Consider the following 24,409-nt stretch of genomic DNA (forward strand, 5'->3'; position numbering starts at 1 on the left):
GGTCTGACTGAGCGCCTCCAGGAGAGAGGTCCAAGCAAGACTCGCCCCGAGGAGCGTCTTGCCACATGTCAGCACTGGGTCTGACTGAGCGCCTCCAGGAGAGAGGCCCCAGCAAGACGCGCCCCGAGGAGCGTCTTGCCTTATGTCAGCACTCGGTCTGACTGAGCGCCTCCAGGAGAGAGGCCCAAGCAAGACGCGCCCCGAGGAGCGTCTTGCCACATGTCAACAATGGGTCTGACTGAGGGCCTCCAGGAGAGAGGCCCAAGCAAGATGCGCCCGGAGGAGCGTCTTGCCACATGTAAACACTGCGTCTGACAGAGGGCCTCCAGGAGAGAGGCCCAAGCAAGACGCCTCCCGAGGAGTGTCTTGCCACATGTCACCTCTGGTTCTGACTGAGCGCCTCCAGGAGAGAGGCCCAAGCAAGGCGCGCCCCGAGGAGCGTCTTGTCACATGTCAACACTGGGTCTGTCTGAGCGCCTCCAGGAGAGAAGCCCAAGCAAGACGCGCCCCGAGGAGCGTCTTGCCACATTTCAACAATGGGTCTGACTGAGGGCCTCCAGGAGAGAAGCCCAAGCAAGACGCGCCCCGAGGAGCGTCTTGACACATGTCAACACTGGGTCTGACAGAGGGCCTCCAGGAGAGAGGCCCAAGCAAGACGCGCCCCGAGGAGTGTCTTGCCACATGTCACCACTGGGTCTGACTGAGCGCCTCCAGGAGAGAGGCCCAAGCAAGACGCGCCCCGAGGAGCGTCAGGCCACATGTCACTACTCAGTCTGACTAAGCGCCTCCAGGAGAGAGGCCCAAGCAAGACGCGCCCCGAGGAGCGTCTTGCCACATGTAAGCACTGCGTCCTACTGAGCGCCTCCAGGAGAGAGGCCCCAGCAAGACGCGCCCCGAGGAGCATCTTGCCTTATGTCAGCACTCGGTCTGACTGAGCGCCTCCAGGAGAGAGGCCCAAGCAAGACGCGCCCCGAGGAGCGTCTTGCCACATGTCAACAATGGGTCTGACTGAGGGCCTCCAGGAGAGAGGCCCAAGCAAGATGCGCTTGGAGGAGCGTCTTGCCACATGTCAACACTGGGTCTGACAGAGGGCCTCCAGGAGAGAGGTCCAAGCAAGACGCACCCCGACGAGCGTCTTGCCACATGTCACCTCTGGTTCTGACTGAGCGTCTCCAGGAGAGAGGCCCAAGCAAGACGTGTCCCGAGGAGCGTCTTGTCACATGTCAACACTCGGTCTTTCTGAGCGCCTCCAGGAGAGAAGCCCAAGCAAGACGCGCCCCGAGGAGCGTCTTGCCACATGTCAGCACTCGGTCTGACTGAGCGCCTCCAGGAGAGAGGCCCAAGCAAGACGCACCCCGAGGAGCGTCTTGCCACATGTCAACACTGGGTCTGACTGAGTGCCTCCATGAGAGAAGCCCCAGCAAGACACGCCCCGAGGAGCGTCTTGCCACATGTCACTGCTCGGTCTGTTTGAGCGCCTCCAGGAGAGAGGCCCAAGCAAGACGTGCCCCGAGGAGTGTCTTGCCACATGTCAACAATGGGTCTGACTGAGGGCCTCCAGGAGAGAATCCCAAGCAAGACGCGCCCCGAGGAGCGTCTTGCCACATGTCAACACTCGGTCTGACAGAGGGCATTCAGGAGAGAGGCCCAAGCAATACGCGCCCCAAGGAGCGTCTTGCCACATGTCACCACTGGGTCTGAATGAGCGCCTCCAGGAGAGAGGCCCAAGCAAGACGCGCCCCGATGAGTGTCTTGCCACATGTCAACACTGGGTCTGACTGAGCGCCTCCAGGAGAGAGGTCCAAGCAAGACTCATCCCGAGGAGCGTCTTGCCACATGTCAGCACTGGGTCTGACTGAGCGCCTCCAGGAGAGAGGCCCCAGCAAGACGCGCCCCGAGGAGCGTCTTGCCTTATGTCAGCACTCGGTCTGACTGAGCGCCTCCAGGAGAGAGGCCCAAGCAAGACGCGCCCCGAGGAGCGTCTTGCCACATGTCAACAATGGGTCTGACTGAGGGCCTCCAGGAGAGAGGCCCAAGCAAGATGCGCCCGGAGGAGCGTCTTGCCACATGTAAACACTGCGTCTGACAGAGGGCCTCCAGGAGAGAGGCCCAAGCAAGACGCGCCCCGAGGAGCGTCTTGCCACATGTCACCTCTGGTTCTGACTGAGCGCCTCCAGGAGAGAGGCCCAAGCAAGACGCGCCCCGAGGAGCGTCTTGTCACATGTCAACACTGGGTCTGTCTGAGCGCCTCCAGGAGAGAAGCCCAAGCAAGACGCGCCCCGAGGAGCGTCTTGCCACATTTCAACAATGGGTCTGACTGAGGGCCTCCAGGAGAGAAGCCCAAGCAAGACGCGGCCCGAGGAGCGTCTTGACACATGTCAACACTGGGTCTGACAGAGGGCCTCCAGGAGAGAGGCCCAAGCAAGATGCGCCTCGAGGAGTGTCTTGCCACATGTCACCACTGGGTCTGACTGAGTGCCTCCAGGAGAGAGGCCCAAGCAAGACGCGCCCCGAGGAGCGTCAGGCCACATGTCACTACTCAGTCTGACTAAGCGCCTCCAGGAGAGAGGCCCAAGCAAGACGCGCCCCGAGGAGCGTCTTGCCACATGTAAGCACTGGGTCCTACTGAGCGCCTCCAGGAGAGAGGCCCCAGCAAGACACGCCCCGAGGAGCGTCTTGCCTTATGTCAGCACTCGGTCTGACTGAGCGCCTCCAGGAGAGAGGCCCAAGCAAGACGCACCCCGAGGAGCGTCTTGCCACATGTCAACAATGGGTCTGACTGAGGGCCTCCAGGAGAGAGGCCCAAGCAAGATGCGCTCGGAGGAGCGTCTTGCCACATGTCAACACTGGGTCTGACAGAGGGCCTCCAGGAGAGAGGTCCAAGCAAGACGCGCCCCGAGGAGCGTCTTGCCACATGTCACCTCTGGTTCTGACTGAGTGCCTCCAGGAGAGAGGCCCAAGCAAGACGTGCCCCGAGGAGCGTCTTGTCACATGTCAACACTCGGTCTTTCTGAGCGCCTCCAGGAGAGAAGCCCAAGCAAGACGCGCCCCGAGGAGCGTCTTGCCACATGTCAGCACTCGGTCTGACTGAGCGCCTCCAGGAGAGAGGCCCAAGCAAGACGCGCCCCGAGGAGCGTCTTGCCACATGTCAACAATGGGTCTGACTGAGGGCCTCCAGGAGAGAGGCCCAAGCAAGATGCGCCCGGAGGAGCGTCTTGCCACATGTAAACACTGGGTCTGACAGAGGGCCTCCAGGAGAGAGGCCCAAGCAAGACGCGCCCCGAGGAGCGTCTTGCCACATGTCACCTCTGGTTCTGACTGAGCGCCTCCAGGAGAGATGCCCAAGCAAGACGCGCCCCGAGGAGCGTCTTGTCACATGTCAACACTGGGTCTGTCTGAGCGCCTCCAGGAGAGAAGCCCAAGCAAGACGCGCCCCGAGGAGCGTCTTGCCACATGTCAACAATGGGTCTGACTGAGGGCCTCCAGGAGAGAAGCCCAAGCAAGACGCGCCCCGAGGAGCGTCTTGACACATGTCAACACTGGGTCTGACAGAGGGCCTCCAGGAGAGAGGCCCAAGCAAGACGCGCCCCGAGGAGTGTCTTGCCACATGTCACCACTGGGTCTGACTGAGCGCCTCCAGGAGAGAGGCCCAAGCAAGACGCGCCCCGAGGAGCGTCAGGCCACATGTCACTACTCATTCTGACTAAGCGCCTCCAGGAGAGAGGCCCAAGCAAGACGCGCCCCGAGGAGCGTCTTGCCACATGTAAGCACTGGGTCCTACTGAGCGCCTCCAGGAGAGAGGCCCCAGCAAGACGCGCCCCGAGGAGCGTCTTGCCTTATGTCAGCACTCGGTCTGACTGAGCGCCTCCAGGAGAGAGGCCCAAGCAAGACGCGCCCCGAGGAGCGTCTTGCCACATGTCAACAATGGGTCTGACTGAGGGCCTCCAGGAGAGAGGCCCAAGCAAGATGCGCTCGGAGGAGCGTCTTGCCACATGTCAACACTGGGTCTGACAGAGGGCCTCCAGGAGAGAGGTCCAAGCAAGACGCGCCCCGAGGAGCGTCTTGCCACATGTCACCTCTGGTTCTGACTGAGCGCCTCCAGGAGAGAGGCCCAAGCAAGACGTGCCCCGAGGAGCGTCTTGTCACATGTCAACACTCGGTCTTTCTGAGCGCCTCCAGGAGAGAAGCCCAAGCAAGACGCGCCCCGAGGAGCGTCTTGCCACATGTCAGCACTCGGTCTGACTGAGCGCCTCCAGGAGAGAGGCCCAAGCAAGACGCGCCCCGAGGAGCGTCTTGCCACATGTCAACAATGGGTCTGACTGAGGGCCTCCAGGAGAGAAGCCCAAGCAACACGCGGCCCGAGGAGCGTCTTGCCACATGTCAACACTGAGTCTGACTGAGCGCCTCCAGGAGAGAGGCCCAAGCAAGACACGCCCCGAGGAGCGTCTTGACACATGTCAACACTGGGTCGGACTGATGGCCTCCATGAGAGAAGCCCAAGCAAGACGCGCCCCGAGGAGAGTCTTGCCACATGTCAACACTCGGTCTGACATAGGGCATTCAGGAGAGAGGCCCAAGCAATACGCGCCCCGAGGAGCGTCTTGCCACATGTCACCACTGGGTCTGAATGAGCGCCTCCAGGAGAGAGGCCCAAGCAAGACGCGCCCCGATGAGTGTCTTGCCACATGTCAACACTGGGTCTGACTGAGCGCCTCCAGGAGAGAGGCCCAAGCAAGACTCGCCCCGAGGAGCGTCTTGCCACATGTCAGCACTGGGTCTGACTGAGCGCCTCCAGGAGAGAGGCCCCAGCAAGACGCGCCCCGAGGAGCGTCTTGCCTTATGTCAGCACTCGGTCTGACTGAGCGTCTCAAGGAGAGAGGCCCAAGCAAGACGCGCCCCGAGGAGCGTCTTGCCACATGTCAACAATGGGTCTGACTGAGGGCCTCCAGGAGAGAGGCCCAAGCAAGATGCGCCCGGAGGAGCGTCTTGCCACATGTAAACACTGGGTCTGACAGAGGGCCTCCAGGAGAGAGGCCCAAGCAAGACGCGCCCCGAGGAGCGTCTTGCCACATGTCACCTCTGGTTCTGACTGAGCGCCTCCAGGAGAGAGGCCCAAGCAAGACGCGCCCCGAGGAGCGTCTTGTCACATGTCAACACTGGGTCTGTCTGAGCGCCTCCAGGAGAGAAGCCCAAGCAAGACGCGCCCCGAGGAGCGTCTTGCCACATGTCAACAATGGGTCTGACTGAGGGCCTCCAGGAGAGAAGCCCAAGCAAGACGCGCCCCGAGGAGCGTCTTGACACATGTCAACACTGGGTCTGACAGAGGGCCTCCAGGAGAGAGGCCCAAGCAAGAAGCGCCCCGAGGAGTGTCTTGCCACATGTCACCACTGGGTCTGACTGAGCGCCTCCAGGAGAGAGGCCCAAGCAAGACGCGCCCCGAGGAGCGTCAGGCCACATGTCACTACTCAGTCTGACTAAGCGCCTCCAGGATAGAGGCCCAAGCAAGACGCGCCCCGAGGAGCGTCTTGCCACATGTAAGCACTGGGTCCTACTGAGCGCCTCCAGGAGAGAGGCCCCAGCAAGACGCGCCCCGAGGAGCGTCTTGCCTTATGTCAGCACTCGGTCTGACTGAGCGCCTCCAGGAGAGAGGCCCAAGCAAGACGCGCCCCGAGGAGCGTCTTGCCACATGTCAACAATGGGTCTGACTGAGGGCCTCCAGGAGAGAGGCCCAAGCAAGATGCGCTCGGAGGAGCGTCTTGCCACATGTCAACACTGGGTCTGACAGAGGGCCTCCAGGAGAGAGGTCCAAGCAAGACGCGCCCCGAGGAGCGTCTTGCCACATGTCACCTCTGGTTCTGACTGAGCGCCTCCAGGAGAGAGGCCCAAGCAAGACGTGCCCCGAGGAGCGTCTTGTCACATGTCAACACTCGGTCTTTCTGAGCGCCTCCAGGAGAGAAGCCCAAGCAAGACGCGCCCCGAGGAGCGTCTTGCCACATGTCAGCACTCGGTCTGACTGAGCGCCTCCAGGAGAGAGGCCCAAGCAAGACGCGCCCCGAGGAGCGTCTTGCCACATGTCAACAATGGGTCTGACTGAGGGCCTCCAGGAGAGAAGCCCAAGCAACACGCGGCCCGAGGAGCGTCTTGCCACATGTCAGCACTCGGTCTGACTGAGCGCCTCCAGGAGAGAGGCCAAAGCAAGACGCGCCCCGAGGAGCGTCTTGACACATGTCAACACTGGGTCTGACAGCGGGCCTCCAGGAGAGAGGCCCAAGCAAGACGGGCCCCGAGAAGTGTCTTGCCACATGTCACCACTTGGTCTGACTGAGCGCCTCCAGGAGAGAGGCCCAAGCAACACGCGCCCCGAGGAGCGTCAGGCCACATGTCACTACTCATTCTGACTGAGCGCCTCCAGGAGAGAGGCCCAAGCAAGACGCGCCCCGAGGAGCGTCTTGCCACAAGTCAACACTGGGTCTGATTGAGGGCCTTCTGGAGAGAGGCCCAAGCAAGACGCGCCCCGAGGAGCGTCTTGCCACATGTCACCACTTGGTCTGACTGAGCGCCTCCAGGAGAGAGGCCCAAGCAACACGCGCCCTGAGGAGCGTCAGGCCACATGTCACTACTCAGTCTGACTGAGCGCCTCCAGGAGAGAGGCCCAAGCAAGACGCGCCCCGAGGAGCGTCTTGACACATGTCAACACTGGGTCTGACAGAGGGCCTCCATGAGAGAGGCCCAAGCAAGACGCGCCCCGAGGAGAGTCTTGCCACATGTCAACACTGGGTCTGACAGAGGGCCTCCAGGAGAGAGGCCCAAGCAAGACGCGCCCCGAGGAGTGTCTTGCCACATGTCACCACTTGGTCTGACTGAGCGCCTCCAGGAGAGAGGCCCAAGCAACACGCGTCCTGAGGAGCGTCAGGCCACATGTCACTACTCAGTCTGACTGAGCGCCTCCAGGAGAGAGGCCCAAGCAAGACGCGCCCCGAGGAGCGTCTTGCCACGTGTCAACACTGGGTCTGATTGAGGGCCTTCTGGAGAGAGGCCCAAGCAAGACGCGCCCCGAGGAGCGTCTTGCCACATGTCAACAATGGTTCTTACTGAGGGCCTCCAGGAGAGAAGCCCAAGCAAGACGCGCCCTGAGGAGCTTCTTGCCACATGTCAGCACTCGGTCTGACTGAGCGCCTCCAGGAGAGAGGCCAAAGCAAGACGGCCCCCGAGGAGCGTCTTGACACATGTCAACACTGGGTCTGACAGAGGGCCTCCATGAGAAAGGCCCAAGCAAGACGCGCTCGAGGAGTGTCTTGCCAAATGTCAACACTGGGTCTGACTGAGCGCCTCATGGAGAGAGGTCCAAGCAAGACGCGCCCCGAGGAGCATCTTGCCACATGTCAACACTGGGTCTGACTGAGTGCCTCCATGAGAGAAGCCCCAGCAAGACACGCCCCGAGGAGCGTCTTGCCACATGTCACTGCTCGGTCTGTTTGAGCGCCTCCAGGAGAGAGGCCCAAGCAAGACGTGCCCCGAGGAGTGTCTTGCCACATGTCAACAATGGGTCTGACTGAGGGCCTCCAGGAGAGAATCCCAAGCAAGACGCGCCCCGAGGAGCGTCTTGCCACATGTCAACACTCGGTCTGACAGAGGGCATTCAGGAGAGAGGCCCAAGCAATACGTGCCCCGAGGAGCATCCTGCCACATGTCACCACTGGGTCTGAATGAGCGCCTCCAGGAGAGAGGCCCAAGCAAGACGCGCCCCGATGAGTGTCTTGCCACATGTCAACACTGGGTCTGACTGAGCGCCTCCAGGAGAGAGGCCCAAGCAAGACTCGCCCCGAGGAGCGTCTTGCCACATGTCAGCACTGGGTCTGACTGAGCGCCTCCAGGAGAGAGGCCCCAGCAAAACGCGCCCCGAGGAGCGTCTTGCCTTATGTCAGCACTCGGTCTGACTGAGCGCCTCCAGGAGAGAGGCCCAAGCAAGACGTGCCCCGAGGAGCGTCTTGCCACATGTCAACAATGGGTCTGACTGAGGGCCTCCAGGAGAGAGGCCCAAGCAAGATGGGCCCGGAGGAGCGTCTTGCCACATGTAAACACTGGGTCTGACAGAGGGCCTCCAGGAGAGAGGCCCAAGCAAGACGCGCCCCGAGGAGCGTCTTGCCACATGTCACCTCTGGTTCTGACTGAGCGCCTCCAGGAGAGAGGCCCAAGCAAGACGCGCCCCGAGGAGCGTCTTGTCACATGTCAACACTGGGTCTGTCTGAGCGCCTCCAGGAGAGAAGCCCAAGCAAGACGCGCCCCGAGGAGCGTCTTGCCACATGTCAACAATGGGTCTGACTGAGGGCCTCCAGGAGAGAAGCCCAAGCAAGACGCGCCCCGAGGAGCGTCTTGACACATGTCAACACTGGGTCTGACAGAGGGCCTCCAGGAGAGAGGCCCAAGCAAGACGCGCCCCGAGGAGTGTCTTGCCACATGTCACCACTGGGTCTGACTGAGCGCCTCCAGGAGAGAGGCCCAAGCAAGACACGCCCTGAGGAGCGTCAGGCCACATGTCACTACTCAGTCTGACTAAGCGCCTCCAGGAGAGAGGCCCAAGCAAGACGCGCCCCGAGGAGCGTCTTGCCACATGTAAGCACTGGGTCCTACTGAGCGCCTCCAGGAGACAGGCCCCAGCAAGACGCGCCCCGAGGAGCGTCTTGCCTTATGTCAGCACTCGGTCTGACTGAGCGCCTCCAGGAGAGAGGCCCAAGCAAGACGCGCCCCGAGGAGCGTCTTGCCACATGTCAACAATGGTTCTGACTGAGGGCCTCCAGGAGAGAAGCCCAAGCAACACGCGGCCCGAGGAGCGTCTTGCCACATGTCAGCACTCGGTCTGACTGAGCGCCTCCAGGAGAGAGGCCAAAGCAAGACGCGCCCCGAGGAGTGTCTTGACACATGTCAACACTGGGTCTGACAGCGACCTCCAGGAGAGAGGCCCAAGCAAGACGCGCCCCGAGAAGTGTCTTGCCACATGTCACCACTTGGTTTGACTGAGCGCCTCCAGGAGAGAGGCCCAAGCAACACGCGCCCCGAGGAGCGTCAGGCCACATGTCACTACTCATTCTGACTGAGCGCCTCCAGGAGAGAGGCCCAAGCAAGACGCGCCCCGAGGAGCGTCTTGCCACATGTCAACACTGGGTCTGATTGAGGGCCTTCTGGAGAGAGGCCCAAGCAAGACGCGCCCCGAGGAGCGTCTTGCCACATGTCACCACTTGGTCTGAATGAGCGCCTCCAGGAGAGAGGCCCAAGCAACACGCGCCCCGAGGAGCGTCAGGCCACATGTCACTACTCAGTCTGACTGAGCGCCTCCAGGAGAGAGGCCCAAGCAAGACGCGCCCCGAGGAGCGTCTTGACACATGTCAACACTGGGTCTGACAGAGAGCCTCCATGAGAGAGGCCCAAGCAAGACGCGCCCCGAGGAGTGTCTTGCCACATGTCAACACTGGGTCTGACAGAGGGCCTCCAGGAGAGAGGCCCAAGCAAGACGCACCCCGAGGAGTGTCTTGCCACATGTCACCACTTGGTCTGACTGAGCGCCTCCAGGAGAGAGGCCCAAGCAACACGCGCCCCGAGGAGCGTCTTGACACATGTCAACAATGGGTCTGACTGAGGGCGTCCAGGAGAGAAGCCCAAGCAAGACGCGCCCCGAGGAGCGTCTTGACACATGTCAACACTGGGTCTGACAGAGGGCCTCCAGGAGAGAGGCCCAAGCAAGACGCGCCCCGAGGAGTGTCTTGCCACATGTCACCACTGGGTCTGACTGAGCGCCTCCAGGAGAGAGGCCCAAGCAAGACGCGCCCCGAGGAGCGTCAGGCCACATGTCACTACTCAGTCTGACTAAGCGCCTCCAGGAGAGAGGCCCAAGCAAGACGCGCCCCGAGGAGCGTCTTGCCACATGTAAGCACTGGGTCCTACTGAGCGCCTCCAGGAGAGAGGCCCCAGCAAGACGCGCCCCGAGGAGCGTCTTGCCTTATGTCAGCACTCGGTCTGACTGAGCGCCTCCAGGAGAGAGGCCCAAGCAAGACGCGCCCCGAGGAGCGTCTTGCCACATGTCAACAATGGGTCTGACTGAGGGCCTCCAGGAGAGAGGCCCAAGCAAGACGCGCCCCGAGGAGCGTCTTGCCACATGTCACCTCTGGTTCTGACTGAGCGCCTCCAGGAGAGAGGCCCAAGCAAGACGCGCCCCGAGGAGCGTCTTGCCACATGTCAACACTGGGTCTGACAGAGGGCCTCCAGGAGAGAGGTCCAAGCAAGACGCGCCCCGAGGAGCGTCTTGCCACATGTCACCTCTGGTTCTGACTGAGCGCCTCCAGGAGAGAGGCCCAAGCAAGACGTGCCCCGAGGAGCGTCTTGTCACATGTCAACACTCGGTCTTTCTGAGCGCCTCCAGGAGAGAAGCCCAAGCAAGACGCGCCCCGAGGAGCGTCTTGCCACATGTCAGCACTCGGTCTGACTGAGCGCCTCCAGGAGAGAGGCCCAAGCAAGACGCGCCCCGAGGAGCGTCTTGTCACATGTCAACACTGGGTCTGTCTGAGCGCCTCCAGGAGAGAAGCCCAAGCAAGACGCGCCCCGAGGAGTGTCTTGCCACATGTCAACAATGGGTCTGACTGAGGGCCTCCAGGAGAGAAGCCCAAGCAAGACGCGCCCCGAGGAGCGTCTTGACACATGTCAACACTGGGTCTGACAGAGGGCCTCCAGGAGAGAGGCCCAAGCAAGACGCGCCCCGAGGAGTGTCTTGCCACATGTCACCACTGGGTCTGACTGAGCGCCTCCAGGAGAGAGGCCCAAGCAAGACACGCCCTGAGGAGCGTCAGGCCACATGTCACTACTCAGTCTGACTAAGCGCCTCCAGGAGAGAGGCCCAAGCAAGACGCGCCCCGAGGAGCGTCTTGCCACATGTAAGCACTGGGTCCTACTGAGCGCCTCCAGGAGACAGGCCCCAGCAAGACGCGCCCCGAGGAGCGTCTTGCCTTATGTCAGCACTCGGTCTGACTGAGCGCCTCCAGGAGAGAGGCCCAAGCAAGACGCGCCCCGAGGAGCGTCTTGCCACATGTCAACAATGGGTCTGACTGAGGGCCTCCAGGAGAGAAGCCCAAGCAACACGCGGCCCGAGGAGCGTCTTGCCACATGTCAGCACTCGGTCTGACTGAGCGCCTCCAGGAGAGAGGCCAAAGCAAGACGCGCCCCGAGGAGTGTCTTGACACATGTCAACACTGGGTCTGACAGCGGGCCTCCAGGAGAGAGGCCCAAGCAAGACGCGCCCCGAGAAGTGTCTTGCCACATGTCACCACTTGGTTTGACTGAGCGCCTCCAGGAGAGAGGCCCAAGCAACACGCGCCCCGAGGAGCGTCAGGCCACATGTCACTACTCATTCTGACTGAGCGCCTCCAGGAGAGAGGCACAAGCAAGACGCGCCCCGAGGAGCGTCTTGCCACATGTCAACACTGGGTCTGATTGAGGGCCTTCTGGAGAGAGGCCCAAGCAAGACGCGCCCCGAGGAGCGTCTTGCCACATGTCAACAATGGGTCTGACTGAGGGCCTCCAGGAGAGAAGCCCAAGCAACACGCGGCCCGAGGAGCGTCTTGCCACATGTCAGCACTCGGTCTGACTGAGCGCCTCCAGGAGAGAGGCCCAAGCAAGACGCGCCCCGAGGAGCGTCTTGCCACATGTCAACACTGGGTCTGATTGAGGGCCTTCTGGAGAGAGGCCCAAGCAAGACGCGCCCCGAGGAGCGTCTTGCCACATGTCACCACTTGGTCTGACTGAGCGCCTCCAGGAGAGAGGCCCAAGCAACACGCGCCCCGAGGAGCGTCAGGCCACATGTCACTACTCAGTCTGACTGAGCGCCTCCAGGAGAGAGGCCCAAGCAAGACGCGCCCCGAGGAGCGTCTTGACACATGTCAACACTGGGTCTGACAGAGAGCCTCCATGAGAGAGGCCCAAGCAAGACGCACCCCGAGGAGTGTCTTGCCACATGTCAACACTGGGTCTGACAGAGGGCCTCCAGGAGAGAGGCCCAAGCAAGACGCGCCCCGAGGAGTGTCTTGCCACATGTCACCACTTGGTCTGACTGAGCGCCTCCAGGAGAGAGGCCCAAGCAACACGCGCCCTGAGGAGCGTCAGGCCACATGTCACTACTCAGTCTGACTGAGCGCCTCCAGGAGAGAGGCCCAAGCAAGACGCGCCCCGAGGAGCGTCTTGCCACGTGTCAACACTGGGTCTGATTGAGGGCCTTCTGGAGAGAGGCCCAAGCAAGACGCGCCCCGAGGAGCGTCTTGCCACATGTCAACAATGGGTCTGACTGAGGGCCTCCAGGAGAGAAGCCCAAGCAACACGCGGCCCGAGGAGCGTCTTGTCACATGTCAACACTCGGTCTTTCTGAGCGCCTCCAGGAGAGAAGCCCAAGCAAGACGCGCCCCGAGGAGCGTCTTGCCACATGTCAGCACTCGGTCTGACTGAGCGCCTCCAGGAGAGAGGCCCAAGCAAGACGCGCCCCGAGGAGCGTCTTGCCACATGTCAACAATGGGTCTGACTGAGGGCCTCCAGGAGAGAAGCCCAAGCAACACGCGGCCCGAGGAGCGTCTTGCCACATGTCAACACTGGGTCTGATTGAGGGCCTTCTGGAGAGAGGCCCAAGCAAGACGTGCCCCGAGGAGCGTCTTGCCACATGTCACCACTTGGTCTGACTGAGCGCCTCCAGGAGAGAGGCCCAAGCAACACGCGCCCCGAGGAGCGTCAGGCCACATGTCACTACTCAGTCTGACTGAGCGCCTCCAGGAGAGAGGCCCAAGCAAGACGCGCCCCGAGGAGCGTCTTGCCACATGTCAACAATGGGTCTGACTGAGGGCCTCCAGGAGAGAAGCCCAAGCAACACGCGGCCCGAGGAGCGTCTTGCCACATGTCAACACTGGGTCTGATTGAGGGCCTTCTGGAGAGAGGCCCAAGCAAGACGCGCCCCGAGGAGCGTCTTGCCACATGTCACCACTTGGTCTGACTGAGCGCCTCCAGGAGAGAGGCCCAAGCAACACGCGCCCCGAGGAGCGTCAGGCCACATGTCACTACTCAGTCTGACTGAGCGCCTCCAGGAGAGAGGCCCAAGCAAGACGCGCCCCGAGGAGCGTCTTGACACATGTCAACACTGGGTCTGACAGAGGGCCTCCATGAGAGAGGCCCAAGCAAGACGCGCCCCGAGGAGAGTCTTGCCACATGTCAACACTGGGTCTGACAGAGGGCCTCCAGGAGAGAGGCCCAAGCAAGACGCGCCCCGATTAGTGTCTTGCCACATGTCACCACTTGGTCTGACTGAGCGCCTCCAGGAGAGAGGCCCAAGCAACACGCGTCCTGAGGAGCGTCAGGCCACATGTCACTACTCAGTCTGACTGAGCGCCTCCAGGAGAGAGGCCCAAGCAAGACGCGCCCCGAGGAGCGTCTTGCCACGTGTCAACACTGGGTCTGATTGAGGGCCTTCTGGAGAGAGGCCCAAGCAAGACGCGCCCCGAGGAGCGTCTTGCCACATGTCACCACTTGGTCTGACTGAGCGCCTCCAGGAGAGAGGCCCAAGCAACATGCGCCCCGAGGAGCGTCAGGCCACATGTCACTACTCAGTCTGACTGAGCGCCTCCAGGAGAGAGGCCCAAGCAAGACGCGCCCCGAGGAGCGTCTTGACACATGTCAACACTGGGTCTGACAGAGGGCCTCCATGAGAGAGGCCCAAGCAAGACGCGCCCCGAGGAGAGTCTTGCCACATGTCAACACTCGGTCTGACAGAGGGCCTCCAGGAGAGAGGCCCAAGCAAGACGCGCCCCGAGGAGTGTCTTGCCACATGTCACCACTTGGTCTGACTGAGCGCCTCCAGGAGAGAGGCCCAAGCAACACGCGTCCTGAGGAGCGTCAGGCCACATGTCACTACTCAGTCTGACTGAGCGCCTCCAGGAGAGAGGCCCAAGCAAGATGCGCCCCGAGGAGCGTCTTGCCACGTGTCAACACTGGGTCTGATTGAGGGCCTTCTGGAGAGAGGCCCAAGCAAGACGCGCCCCGAGGAGCGTCTTGCCACATGTCAACAATGGTTCTTACTGAGGGCCTCCAGGAGAGAACCCCAAGCAAGACGCGCCCTGAGGAGCTTCTTGCCACATGTAAGCACTCGGTCTGACTGAGCGCCTCCAGGAGAGAGGCCAAAGCAAGACGGCCCCCGAGGAGCGTCTTGACACATGTCAACACTGGGTCTGACAGAGGGCCTCCATGAGAAAGGTCCAAGCAAGACGCGCCCCGAGGAGCGTCTTGCCACATGTCAACACTGGGTCTGACTGAGTGCCTCCATGAGAGAAGCCCCAGCAAGACACGCCCCGAGGAGCGTCTTGCCACATGTCACTGCTCGGTCTGTTTGAGCGCCTCCAGGAGAGAGGCCCAAGCAAGACGTGCCCCGAGGAGTGTCTTGCCACATGTCAACAATGGGTCTGACTGAGGGCCTCCAGGAGAGAATCCCAAGCAAGACGCGCCCCGAGGAGCGTCTTGCCACATGTCAACACTCGGTCTGACAGAGGGCATTCAGGAGAGAGGCCCAAGCAATACGTGCCCCGAGGAGCGTCTTGCCACATGTCACCACTGGGTCTGAATGAGCGCCTCCAGGAGAGAGGCCCAAGCAAGACGCGCCCCGATGAGTGTCTTGCCACATGTCAACACTGGGTCTGACTGAGCGCCTCCAGGAGAGAGGCCCAAGCAAGACTCGCCCCGAGGAGCGTCTTGCCACATGTCAGCACTGGGTCTGACTGAGCGCCTCCAGGAGAGAGGCCCCAGCAAGACGCGCCCGGAGGAGCGTCTTGCCTTATGTCAGCACTCGGTCTCACTGAGCGCCTCCAGGAGAGAGGCCCAAGCAAGACGCGCCCCGAGGAGCGTCTTGCCACATGTCAACAATGGGTCTGACTGAGGGCCTCCAGGAGAGAGGCCCAAGCAAGATGGGCCCGGAGGAGCGTCTTGCCACATGTAAACACTGGGTCTGACAGAGGGCCTCCAGGAGAGAGGCCCAAGCAAGACGCGCCCCGAGGAGCGTCTTGCCACATGTCACCTCTGGTTCTGACTGAGCGCCTCCAGGAGAGAGGCCCAAGCAAGACGCGCCCCGAGGAGCGTCTTGTCACATGTCAACACTGGGTCTGTCTGAGCGCCTCCAGGAGAGAAGCCCAAGCAAGACGCGCCCCGAGGAGCGTCTTGCCACATGTCAACAATGGGTCTGACTGAGGGCCTCCAGGAGAGAAGCCCAAGCAAGACGCGCCCCGAGGAGCGTCTTGACACATGTCAACACTGGGTCTGACAGAGGGCCTCCAGGAGAGAGGCCCAAGCAAGACGTGCCCCGAGGAGTGTCTTGCCACATGTCACCACTGGGTCTGACTGAGCGCCTCCAGGAGAGAGGCCCAAGCAAGACACGCCCTGAGGAGCGTCAGGCCACATGTCACTACTCAGTCTGACTAAGCGCCTCCAGGAGAGATGCCCAAGCAAGACGCGCCCCGAGGAGCGTCTTGCCACATGTAAGCACTGGGTCCTACTGAGCGCCTCCAGGAGACAGGCCCCAGCAAGACGCGCCCCGAGGAGCGTCTTGCCTTATGTCAGCACTCGGTCTGACTGAGCGCCTCCAGGAGAGAGGCCCAAGCAAGACGCGCCCCGAGGAGCGTCTTGCCACATGTCAACAATGGGTCTGACTGAGGGCCTCCAGGAGAGAAGCCCAAGCAACACGCGGCCCGAGGAGCGTCTTGCCACATGTCAGCACTCGGTCTGACTGAGCGCCTCCAGGAGAGAGGCCAAAGCAAGACGCGCCCCGAGGAGTGTCTTGACACATGTCAACACTGGGTCTGACAGCGGGCCTCCAGGAGAGAGGCCCAAGCAAGACGCGCCCCGAGAAGTGTCTTGCCACATGTCACCACTTGGTTTGACTGAGCGCCTCCAGGAGAGAGGCCCAAGCAACACGCGCCCCGAGGAGCGTCAGGCCACATGTCACTACTCATTCTGACTGAGCGCCTCCAGGAGAGAGGCCCAAGCAAGACGCGCCCCGAGGAGCGTCTTGCCACATGTCAACACTGGGTCTGATTGAGGGCCTTCTGGAGAGAGGCCCAAGCAAGACGCGCCCCGAGGAGCGTCTTGCCACATGTCACCACTTGGTCTGACTGAGCGCCTCCAGGAGAGAGGCCCAAGCAACACGCGCCCCGAGGAGCGTCAGGCCACATGTCACTACTCAGTCTGACTGAGCGCCTCCAGGAGAGAGGCCCAAGCAAGACGCGCCCCGAGGAGCGTCTTGACACATGTCAACACTGGGTCTGACAGAGAGCCTCCATGAGAGAGGCCCAAGCAAGACGCGCCCCGAGGAGTGTCTTGCCACATGTCAACACTGGGTCTGACAGAGGGCCTCCAGGAGAGAGGCCCAAGCAAGACGCGCCCCGAGGAGTGTCTTGCCACATGTCACCACTGGGTCTGACTGAGCGCCTCCAGGAGAGAGGCCCAAGCAAGACGCGCCCCGAGGAGCGTCAGGCCACATGTCACTACTCAGTCTGACTAAGCGCCTCCAGGAGAGAGGCCTAAGCAAGACGCGCCCCGAGGAGCGTCTTGCCACATGTAAGCACTGGGTCCTACTGAGCGCCTCCAGGAGAGAGGCCCCAGCAAGACGCGCCCCGAGGAGCGTCTTGCCTTATGTCAGCACTCGGTCTGACTGAGCGCCTCCAGGAGAGAGGCCCAAGCAAGACGTGCCCCGAGGAGCGTCTTGCCACATGTCAACAATGGGTCTGACTGAGGGCCTCCAGGAGAGAGGCCCAAGCAAGATGCGCTCGGAGGAGCGTCTTGCCACATGTCAACACTGGGTCTGACAGAGGGCCTCCAGGAGAGAGGTCCAAGCAAGACGCGCCCCGAGGAGCGTCTTGCCACATGTCACCTCTGGTTCTGACTGAGCGCCTCCAGGAGAGAGGCCCAAGCAAGACGTGCCCCGAGGAGCGTCTTGTCACATGTCAACACTCGGTCTTTCTGAGCGCCTCCAGGAGAGAAGCCCAAGCAAGACGCGCCCCGAGGAGCGTCTTGCCACATGTCAGCACTCGGTCTGACTGAGCGCCTCCAGGAGAGAGGCCCAAGCAAGACGCGCCCCGAGGAGCGTCTTGACACATGTCAACACTGGGTCTGACAGAGAGCCTCCATGAGAGAGGCCCAAGCAAGACGCGCCCCGAGGAGTGTCTTGCCACATGTCAACACTGGGTCTGACAGAGGGCCTCCAGGAGAGAGGCCCAAGCAAGACGCGCCCCGAGGAGTGTCTTGCCACATGTCACCACTTGGTCTGACTGAGCGCCTCCAGGAGAGAGGCCCAAGCAACACGCGCCCTGAGGAGCGTCAGGCCACATGTCACTACTCAGTCTGACTGAGCGCCTCCAGGAGAGAGGCCCAAGCAAGACGCGCCCCGAGGAGCGTCTTGCCACGTGTCAACACTGGGTCTGATTGAGGGCCTTCTGGAGAGAGGCCCAAGCAAGACGCGCCCCGAGGAGCGTCTTGCCACATGTCAACAATGGGTCTGACTGAGGGCCTCCAGGAGAGAAGCCCAAGCAACACGCGGCCCGAGGAGCGTCTTGTCACATGTCAACACTCGGTCTTTCTGAGCGCCTCCAGGAGAGAAGCCCAAGCAAGACGCGCCCCGAGGAGCGTCTTGCCACATGTCAGCACTCGGTCTGACTGAGCGCCTCCAGGAGAGAGGCCCAAGCAAGACGCGCCCCGAGGAGCGTCTTGCCACATGTCAACAATGGGTCTGACTGAGGGCCTCCAGGAGAGAAGCCCAAGCAACACGCGGCCCGAGGAGCGTCTTGCCACATGTCAACACTGGGTCTGATTGAGGGCCTTCTGGAGAGAGGCCCAAGCAAGACGTGCCCCGAGGAGCGTCTTGCCACATGTCACCACTTGGTCTGACTGAGCGCCTCCAGGAGAGAGGCCCAAGCAACACGCGCCCCGAGGAGCGTCAGGCCACATGTCACTACTCAGTCTGACTGAGCGCCTCCAGGAGAGAGGCCCAAGCAAGACGCGCCCCGAGGAGCGTCTTGCCACATGTCAACAATGTGTCTGACAGAGGGCCTCCAGGAGAGAAGCCCAAGCAACACGCGGCCCGAGGAGCGTCTTGCCACATGTCAACACTGGGTCTGATTGAGGGCCTTCTGGAGAGAGGCCCAAGCAAGACGCGCCCCGAGGAGCGTCTTGCCACATGTCACCACTTGGTCTGACTGAGCGCCTCCAGGAGAGAGGCCCAAGCAACACGCGCCCCGAGGAGCGTCAGGCCACATGTCACTACTCAGTCTGACTGAGCGCCTCCAGGAGAGAGGCCCAAGCAAGACGCGCCCCGAGGAGCGTCTTGACACATGTCAACACTGGGTCTGACAGAGGGCCTCCATGAGAGAGGCCCAAGCAAGACGCGCCCCGAGGAGAGTCTTGCCACATGTCAACACTGGGTCTGACAGAGGGCCTCCAGGAGAGAGGCCCAAGCAAGACGCGCCCCGAGGAGTGTCTTGCCACATGTCACCACTTGGTCTGACTGAGCGCCTCCAGGAGAGAGGCCCAAGCAACACGCGTCCTGAGGAGCGTCAGGCCACATGTCACTACTCAGTCTGACTGAGCGCCTCCAGGAGAGAGGCCCAAGCAAGACGCGCCCCGAGGAGCGTCTTGCCACGTGTCAACACTGGGTCTGATTGAGGGCCTTCTGGAGAGAGGCCCAAGCAAGACGCGCCCCGAGGAGCGTCTTGACACATGTCAACACTGGGTCTGACAGAGGGCCTCCATGAGAGAGGCCCAAGCAAGACGCGCCCCGAGGAGAGTCTTGCCACATGTCAACACTCGGTCTGACAGAGGGCCTCCAGGAGAGAGGCCCAAGCAAGACGTGCCCCGAGGAGTGTCTTGCCACATGTCACCACTTGGTCTGACTGAGCGCCTCCAGGAGAGAGGCCCAAGCAACACGCGTCCTGAGGAGCGTCAGGCCACATGTCACTACTCAGTCTGACTGAGCGCCTCCAGGAGAGAGGCCCAAGCAAGACGCGCCCCGAGGAGCGTCTTGCCACGTGTCAACACTGGGTCTGATTGAGGGCCTTCTGGAGAGAGGCCCAAGCAAGACGCGCCCCGAGGAGCGTCTTGCCACATGTCAACAATGGTTATTACTGAGGGCCTCCAGGAGAGAAGCCCAAGCAAGACGCGCCCTGAGGAGCTTCTTGCCACATGTAAGCACTCGGTCTGACTGAGCGCCTCCAGGAGAGAGGCCAAAGCAAGACGGCCCCCGAGGAGCGTCGTGACACATGTCAACACTGGGTCTGACAGAGGGCCTCCATGAGAAAGGTCCAAGCAAGACACGCCCCGAGGAGCGTCTTGCCACATGTCAACACTGGGTCTGACTGAGTGCCTCCATGAGAGAAGCCCCAGCAAGACACGCCCCGAGGAGCGTCTTGCCACATGTCACTGCTCGGTCTGTTTGAGCGCCTCCAGGAGAGAGGCCCAAGCAAGACGTGCCCCGAGGAGTGTCTTGCCACATGTCAACAATGGGTCTGACTGAGGGCCTCCAGGAGAGAATCCCAAGCAAGACGCGCCCCGAGGAGCGTCTTGCCACATGTCAACACTCGGTCTGACAGAGGGCATTCAGGAGAGAGGCCCAAGCAATACGTGCCCCGAGGAGCGTCTTGCCACATGTCACCACTGGGTCTGAATGAGCGCCTCCAGGAGAGAGGCCCAAGCAAGACGCGCCCCGATGAGTGTCTTGCCACATGTCAACACTGGGTCTGACTGAGCGCCTCCAGGAGAGAGGCCCAAGCAAGACTCGCCCCGAGGAGCGTCTTGCCACATGTCAGCACTGGGTCTGACTGAGCGCCTCCAGGAGAGAGGCCCCAGCAAGACGCGCCCCGAGGAGCGTTTTGCCTTATGTCAGCACTCGGTCTGACTGAGCGCCTCCAGGAGAGAGGCCCAAGCAAGACGCGCCCCGAGGAGCGTCTTGCCACATGTCAACAATGGGTCTGACTGAGGGCCTCCAGGAGAGAGGCCCAAGCAAGACGCGCCCCGAGGAGCGTCTTGCCACATGTCACCTCTGGTTCTGACTGAGCGCCTCCAGGAGAGAGGCCCAAGCAAGACGCGCCCCGAGGAGCGTCTTGTCACATGTCAACACTGGGTCTGTCTGAGCGCCTCCAGGAGAGAAGCCCAAGCAAGACGCGCCCCGAGGAGCGTCTTGCCACATGTCAACAATGGGTCTGACTGAGGGCCTCCAGGAGAGAAGCCCAAGCAAGACGCGCCCCGAGGAGCGTCTTGACACATGTCAACACTGGGTCTGACAGAGGGCCTCCAGGAGAGAGGCCCAAGCAAGACGCGCCCCGAGGAGTGTCTTGCCACATGTCACCACTGGGTCTGACTGAGCGCCTCCAGGAGAGAGGCCCAAGCAAGACACGCCCTGAGGAGCGTCAGGCCACATGTCACTACTCAGTCTGACTAAGCGCCTCCAGGAGAGAGGCCCAAGCAAGACGCGCCCCGAGGAGCGTCTTGCCACATGTAAGCACTGGGTCCTACTGAGCGCCTCCAGGAGACAGGCCCCAGCAAGACGCGCCCCGAGGAGCGTCTTGCCTTATGTCAGCACTCGGTCTGACTGAGCGCCTCCAGGAGAGAGGCCCAAGCAAGACGCGCCCCGAGGAGCGTCTTGCCACATGTCAACAATGGGTCTGACTGAGGGCCTCCAGGAGAGAAGCCCAAGCAACACGCGGCCCGAGGAGCGTCTTGCCACATGTCAGCACTCGGTCTGACTGAGCGCCTCCAGGAGAGAGGCCAAAGCAAGACGCGCCCCGAGGAGTGTCTTGACACATGTCAACACTGGGTCTGACAGCGGGCCTCCAGGAGAGAGGCCCAAGCAAGACGCGCCCCGAGAAGTGTCTTGCCACATGTCACCACTTGGTTTGACTGAGCGCCTCCAGGAGAGAGGCCCAAGCAACACGCGCCCCGAGGAGCGTCAGGCCACATGTCACTACTCATTCTGACTGAGCGCCTCCAGGAGAGAGGCCCAAGCAAGACGCGCCCCGAGGAGCGTCTTGCCACATGTCAACAATGGGTCTGATTGAGGGCCTTCTGGAGAGAGGCCCAAGCAAGACGCGCCCCGAGGAGCGTCTTGCCACATGTCACCACTTGGTCTGACTGAGCGCCTCCAGGAGAGAGGCCCAAGCAACACGCGCCCCGAGGAGCGTCAGGCCACATGTCACTACTCAGTCTGACTGAGCGCCTCCAGGAGAGAGGCCCAAGCAAGACGCGCCCCGAGGAGCGTCTTGACACATGTCAACACTGGGTCTGACAGAGAGCCTCCATGAGAGAGGCCCAAGCAAGACGCACCCCGAGGAGTGTCTTGCCACATGTCAACACTGGGTCTGACAGAGGGCCTCCAGGAGAGAGGCCCAAGCAAGACGCGCCCCGAGGAGTGTCTTGCCACATGTCACCACTTGGTCTGACTGAGCGCCTCCAGGAGAGAGGCCCAAGCAACACGCGCCCCGAGGAGCGTCTTGACACATGTCAACAATGGGTCTGACTGAGGGCCTCCAGGAGAGAAGCCCAAGCAAGACGCGCCCCGAGGAGCGTCTTGACACATGTCAACACTGGGTCTGACAGAGGGCCTCCAGGAGAGAGGCCCAAGCAAGACGCGCCCCGAGGAGTGTCTTGCCACATGTCACCACTGGGTCTGACTGAGCGCCTCCAGGAGAGAGGCCCAAGCAAGACGCGCCCCGAGGAGCGTCAGGCCACATGTCACTACTCAGTCTGACTAAGCGCCTCCAGGAGAGAGGCCCAAGCAAGACGCGCCCCGAGGAGCGTCTTGCCACATGTAAGCACTGGGTCCTACTGAGCGCCTCCAGGAGAGAGGCCCAAGCAAGATGCGCTCGGAGGAGCGTCTTGCCACATGTCAACACTGGGTCTGACAGAGGGCCTCCAGGAGAGAGGTCCAAGCAAGACGCGCCCCGAGGAGCGTCTTGCCACATGTCACCTCTGGTTCTGACTGAGCGCCTCCAGGAGAGAGGCCCAAGCAAGACGTGCCCCGAGGAGCGTCTTGTCACATGTCAACACTCGGTCTTTCTGAGCGCCTCCAGGAGAGAAGCCCAAGCAAGACGCGCCCCGAGGAGCGTCTTGCCACATGTCAGCACTCGGTCTGACTGAGCGCCTCCAGGAGAGAGGCCCAAGCAAGACGCGCCCCGAGGAGCGTCTTGCCACATGTCAACAATGGGTCTGACTGAGGGCCTCCAGGAGAGAAGCCCAAGCAACACGCGGCCCGAGGAGCGTCTTGCCACATGTCAACACTGGGTCTGATTGAGGGCCTTCTGGAGAGAGGCCCAAGCAAGACGCGCCCCGAGGAGCGTCTTGCCACATGTCACCACTTGGTCTGACTGAGCGCCTCCAGGAGAGAGGCCCAAGCAACACGCGCCCCGAGGAGCGTCAGGCCACATGTCACTACTCAGTCTGACTGAGCGCCTCCAGGAGAGAGGCCCAAGCAAGACGCGCCCCGAGGAGCGTCTTGCCACATGTCAACAATGGGTCTAACTGAGGGCCTCCAGGAGAGAAGCCCAAGCAACACGCGGCCCGAGGAGCGTCTTGCCACATGTCAACACTGGGTCTGATTGAGGGCCTTCTGGAGAGAGGCCCAAGCAAGACGCGCCCCGAGGAGCGTCTTGCCACATGTCACCACTTGGTCTGACTGAGCGCCTCCAGGAGAGAGGCCCAAGCAACACGCGCCCCGAGGAGCGTCAGGCCACATGTCACTACTCAGTCTGACTGAGCGCCTCCAGGAGAGAGGCCCAAGCAAGACGCGCCCCGAGGAGCGTCTTGACACATGTCAACACTGGGTCTGACAGAGGGCCTCCATGAGAGAGGCCCAAGCAAGACGCGCCCCGAGGAGCGTCTTGCCACGTGTCAACACTGGGTCTGATTGAGGGCCTTCTGGAGAGAGGCCCAAGCAAGACGCGCCCCGAGGAGCTTCTTGCCACATGTAAGCACTCGGTCTGACTGAGCGCCTCCAGGAGAGAGGCCAAAGCAAGACGGCCCCCGAGGAGCGTCGTGACACATGTCAACACTGGGTCTGACAGAGGGCCTCCATGAGAAAGGTCCAAGCAAGACACGCCCCGAGGAGCGTCTTGCCACATGTCAACACTGGGTCTGACTGAGTGCCTCCATGAGAGAAGCCCCAGCAAGACACGCCCCGAGGAGCGTCTTGCCACATGTCACTGCTCGGTCTGTTTGAGCGCCTCCAGGAGAGAGGCCCAAGCAAGACGTGCCCCGAGGAGTGTCTTGCCACATGTCAACAATGGGTCTGACTGAGGGCCTCCAGGAGAGAATCCCAAGCAAGACGCGCCCCGAGGAGCGTCTTGCCACATGTCAACACTCGGTCTGACAGAGGGCATTCAGGAGAGAGGCCCAAGCAATACGTGCCCCGAGGAGCGTCTTGCCACATGTCACCACTGGGTCTGAATGAGCGCCTCCAGGAGAGAGGCCCAAGCAAGACGCGCCCCGATGAGTGTCTTGCCACATGTCAACACTGGGTCTGACTGAGCGCCTCCAGGAGAGAGGCCCAAGCAAGACTCGCCCCGAGGAGCGTCTTGCCACATGTCAGCACTGGGTCTGACTGAGCGCCTCCAGGAGAGAGGCCCCAGCAAGACGCGCCCCGAGGAGCGTCTTGCCTTATGTCAGCACTCGGTCTGACTGAGCGCCTCCAGGAGAGAGGCCCAAGCAAGACGCGCCCCGAGGAGCGTCTTGCCACATGTCAACAATGGGTCTGACTGAGGGCCTCCAGGAGAGAGGCCCAAGCAAGATGGGCCCGGAGGAGCGTCTTGCCACATGTAAACACTGGGTCTGACAGAGGGCCTCCAGGAGAGAGGCCCAAGCAAGACGCGCCCCGAGGAGCGTCTTGCCACATGTCACCTCTGGTTCTGACTGAGCGCCTCCAGGAGAGAGGCCCAAGCAAGACGCGCCCCGAGGAGCGTCTTGTCACATGTCAACACTGGGTCTGTCTGAGCGCCTCCAGGAGAGAAGCCCAAGCAAGACGCGCCCCGAGGAGCGTCTTGCCACATGTCAACAATGGGTCTGACTGAGGGCCTCCAGGAGAGAAGCCCAAGCAAGACGCGCCCCGAGGAGCGTCTTGACACATGTCAACACTGGGTCTGACAGAGGGCCTCCAGGAGAGAGGCCCAAGCAAGACGCGCCCCGAGGAGTGTCTTGCCACATGTCACCACTGGGTCTGACTGAGCGCCTCCAGGAGAGAGGCCCAAGCAAGACACGCCCTGAGGAGCGTCAGGCCACATGTCACTACTCAGTCTGACTAAGCGCCTCCAGGAGAGAGGCCCAAGCAAGACGCGCCCCGAGGAGCGTCTTGCCACATGTAAGCACTGGG

Source organism: Nothobranchius furzeri, chromosome 17 (assembly GCF_043380555.1).
Source record: "Nothobranchius furzeri strain GRZ-AD chromosome 17, NfurGRZ-RIMD1, whole genome shotgun sequence".
NCBI lineage: Eukaryota > Metazoa > Chordata > Actinopteri > Cyprinodontiformes > Nothobranchiidae > Nothobranchius > Nothobranchius furzeri.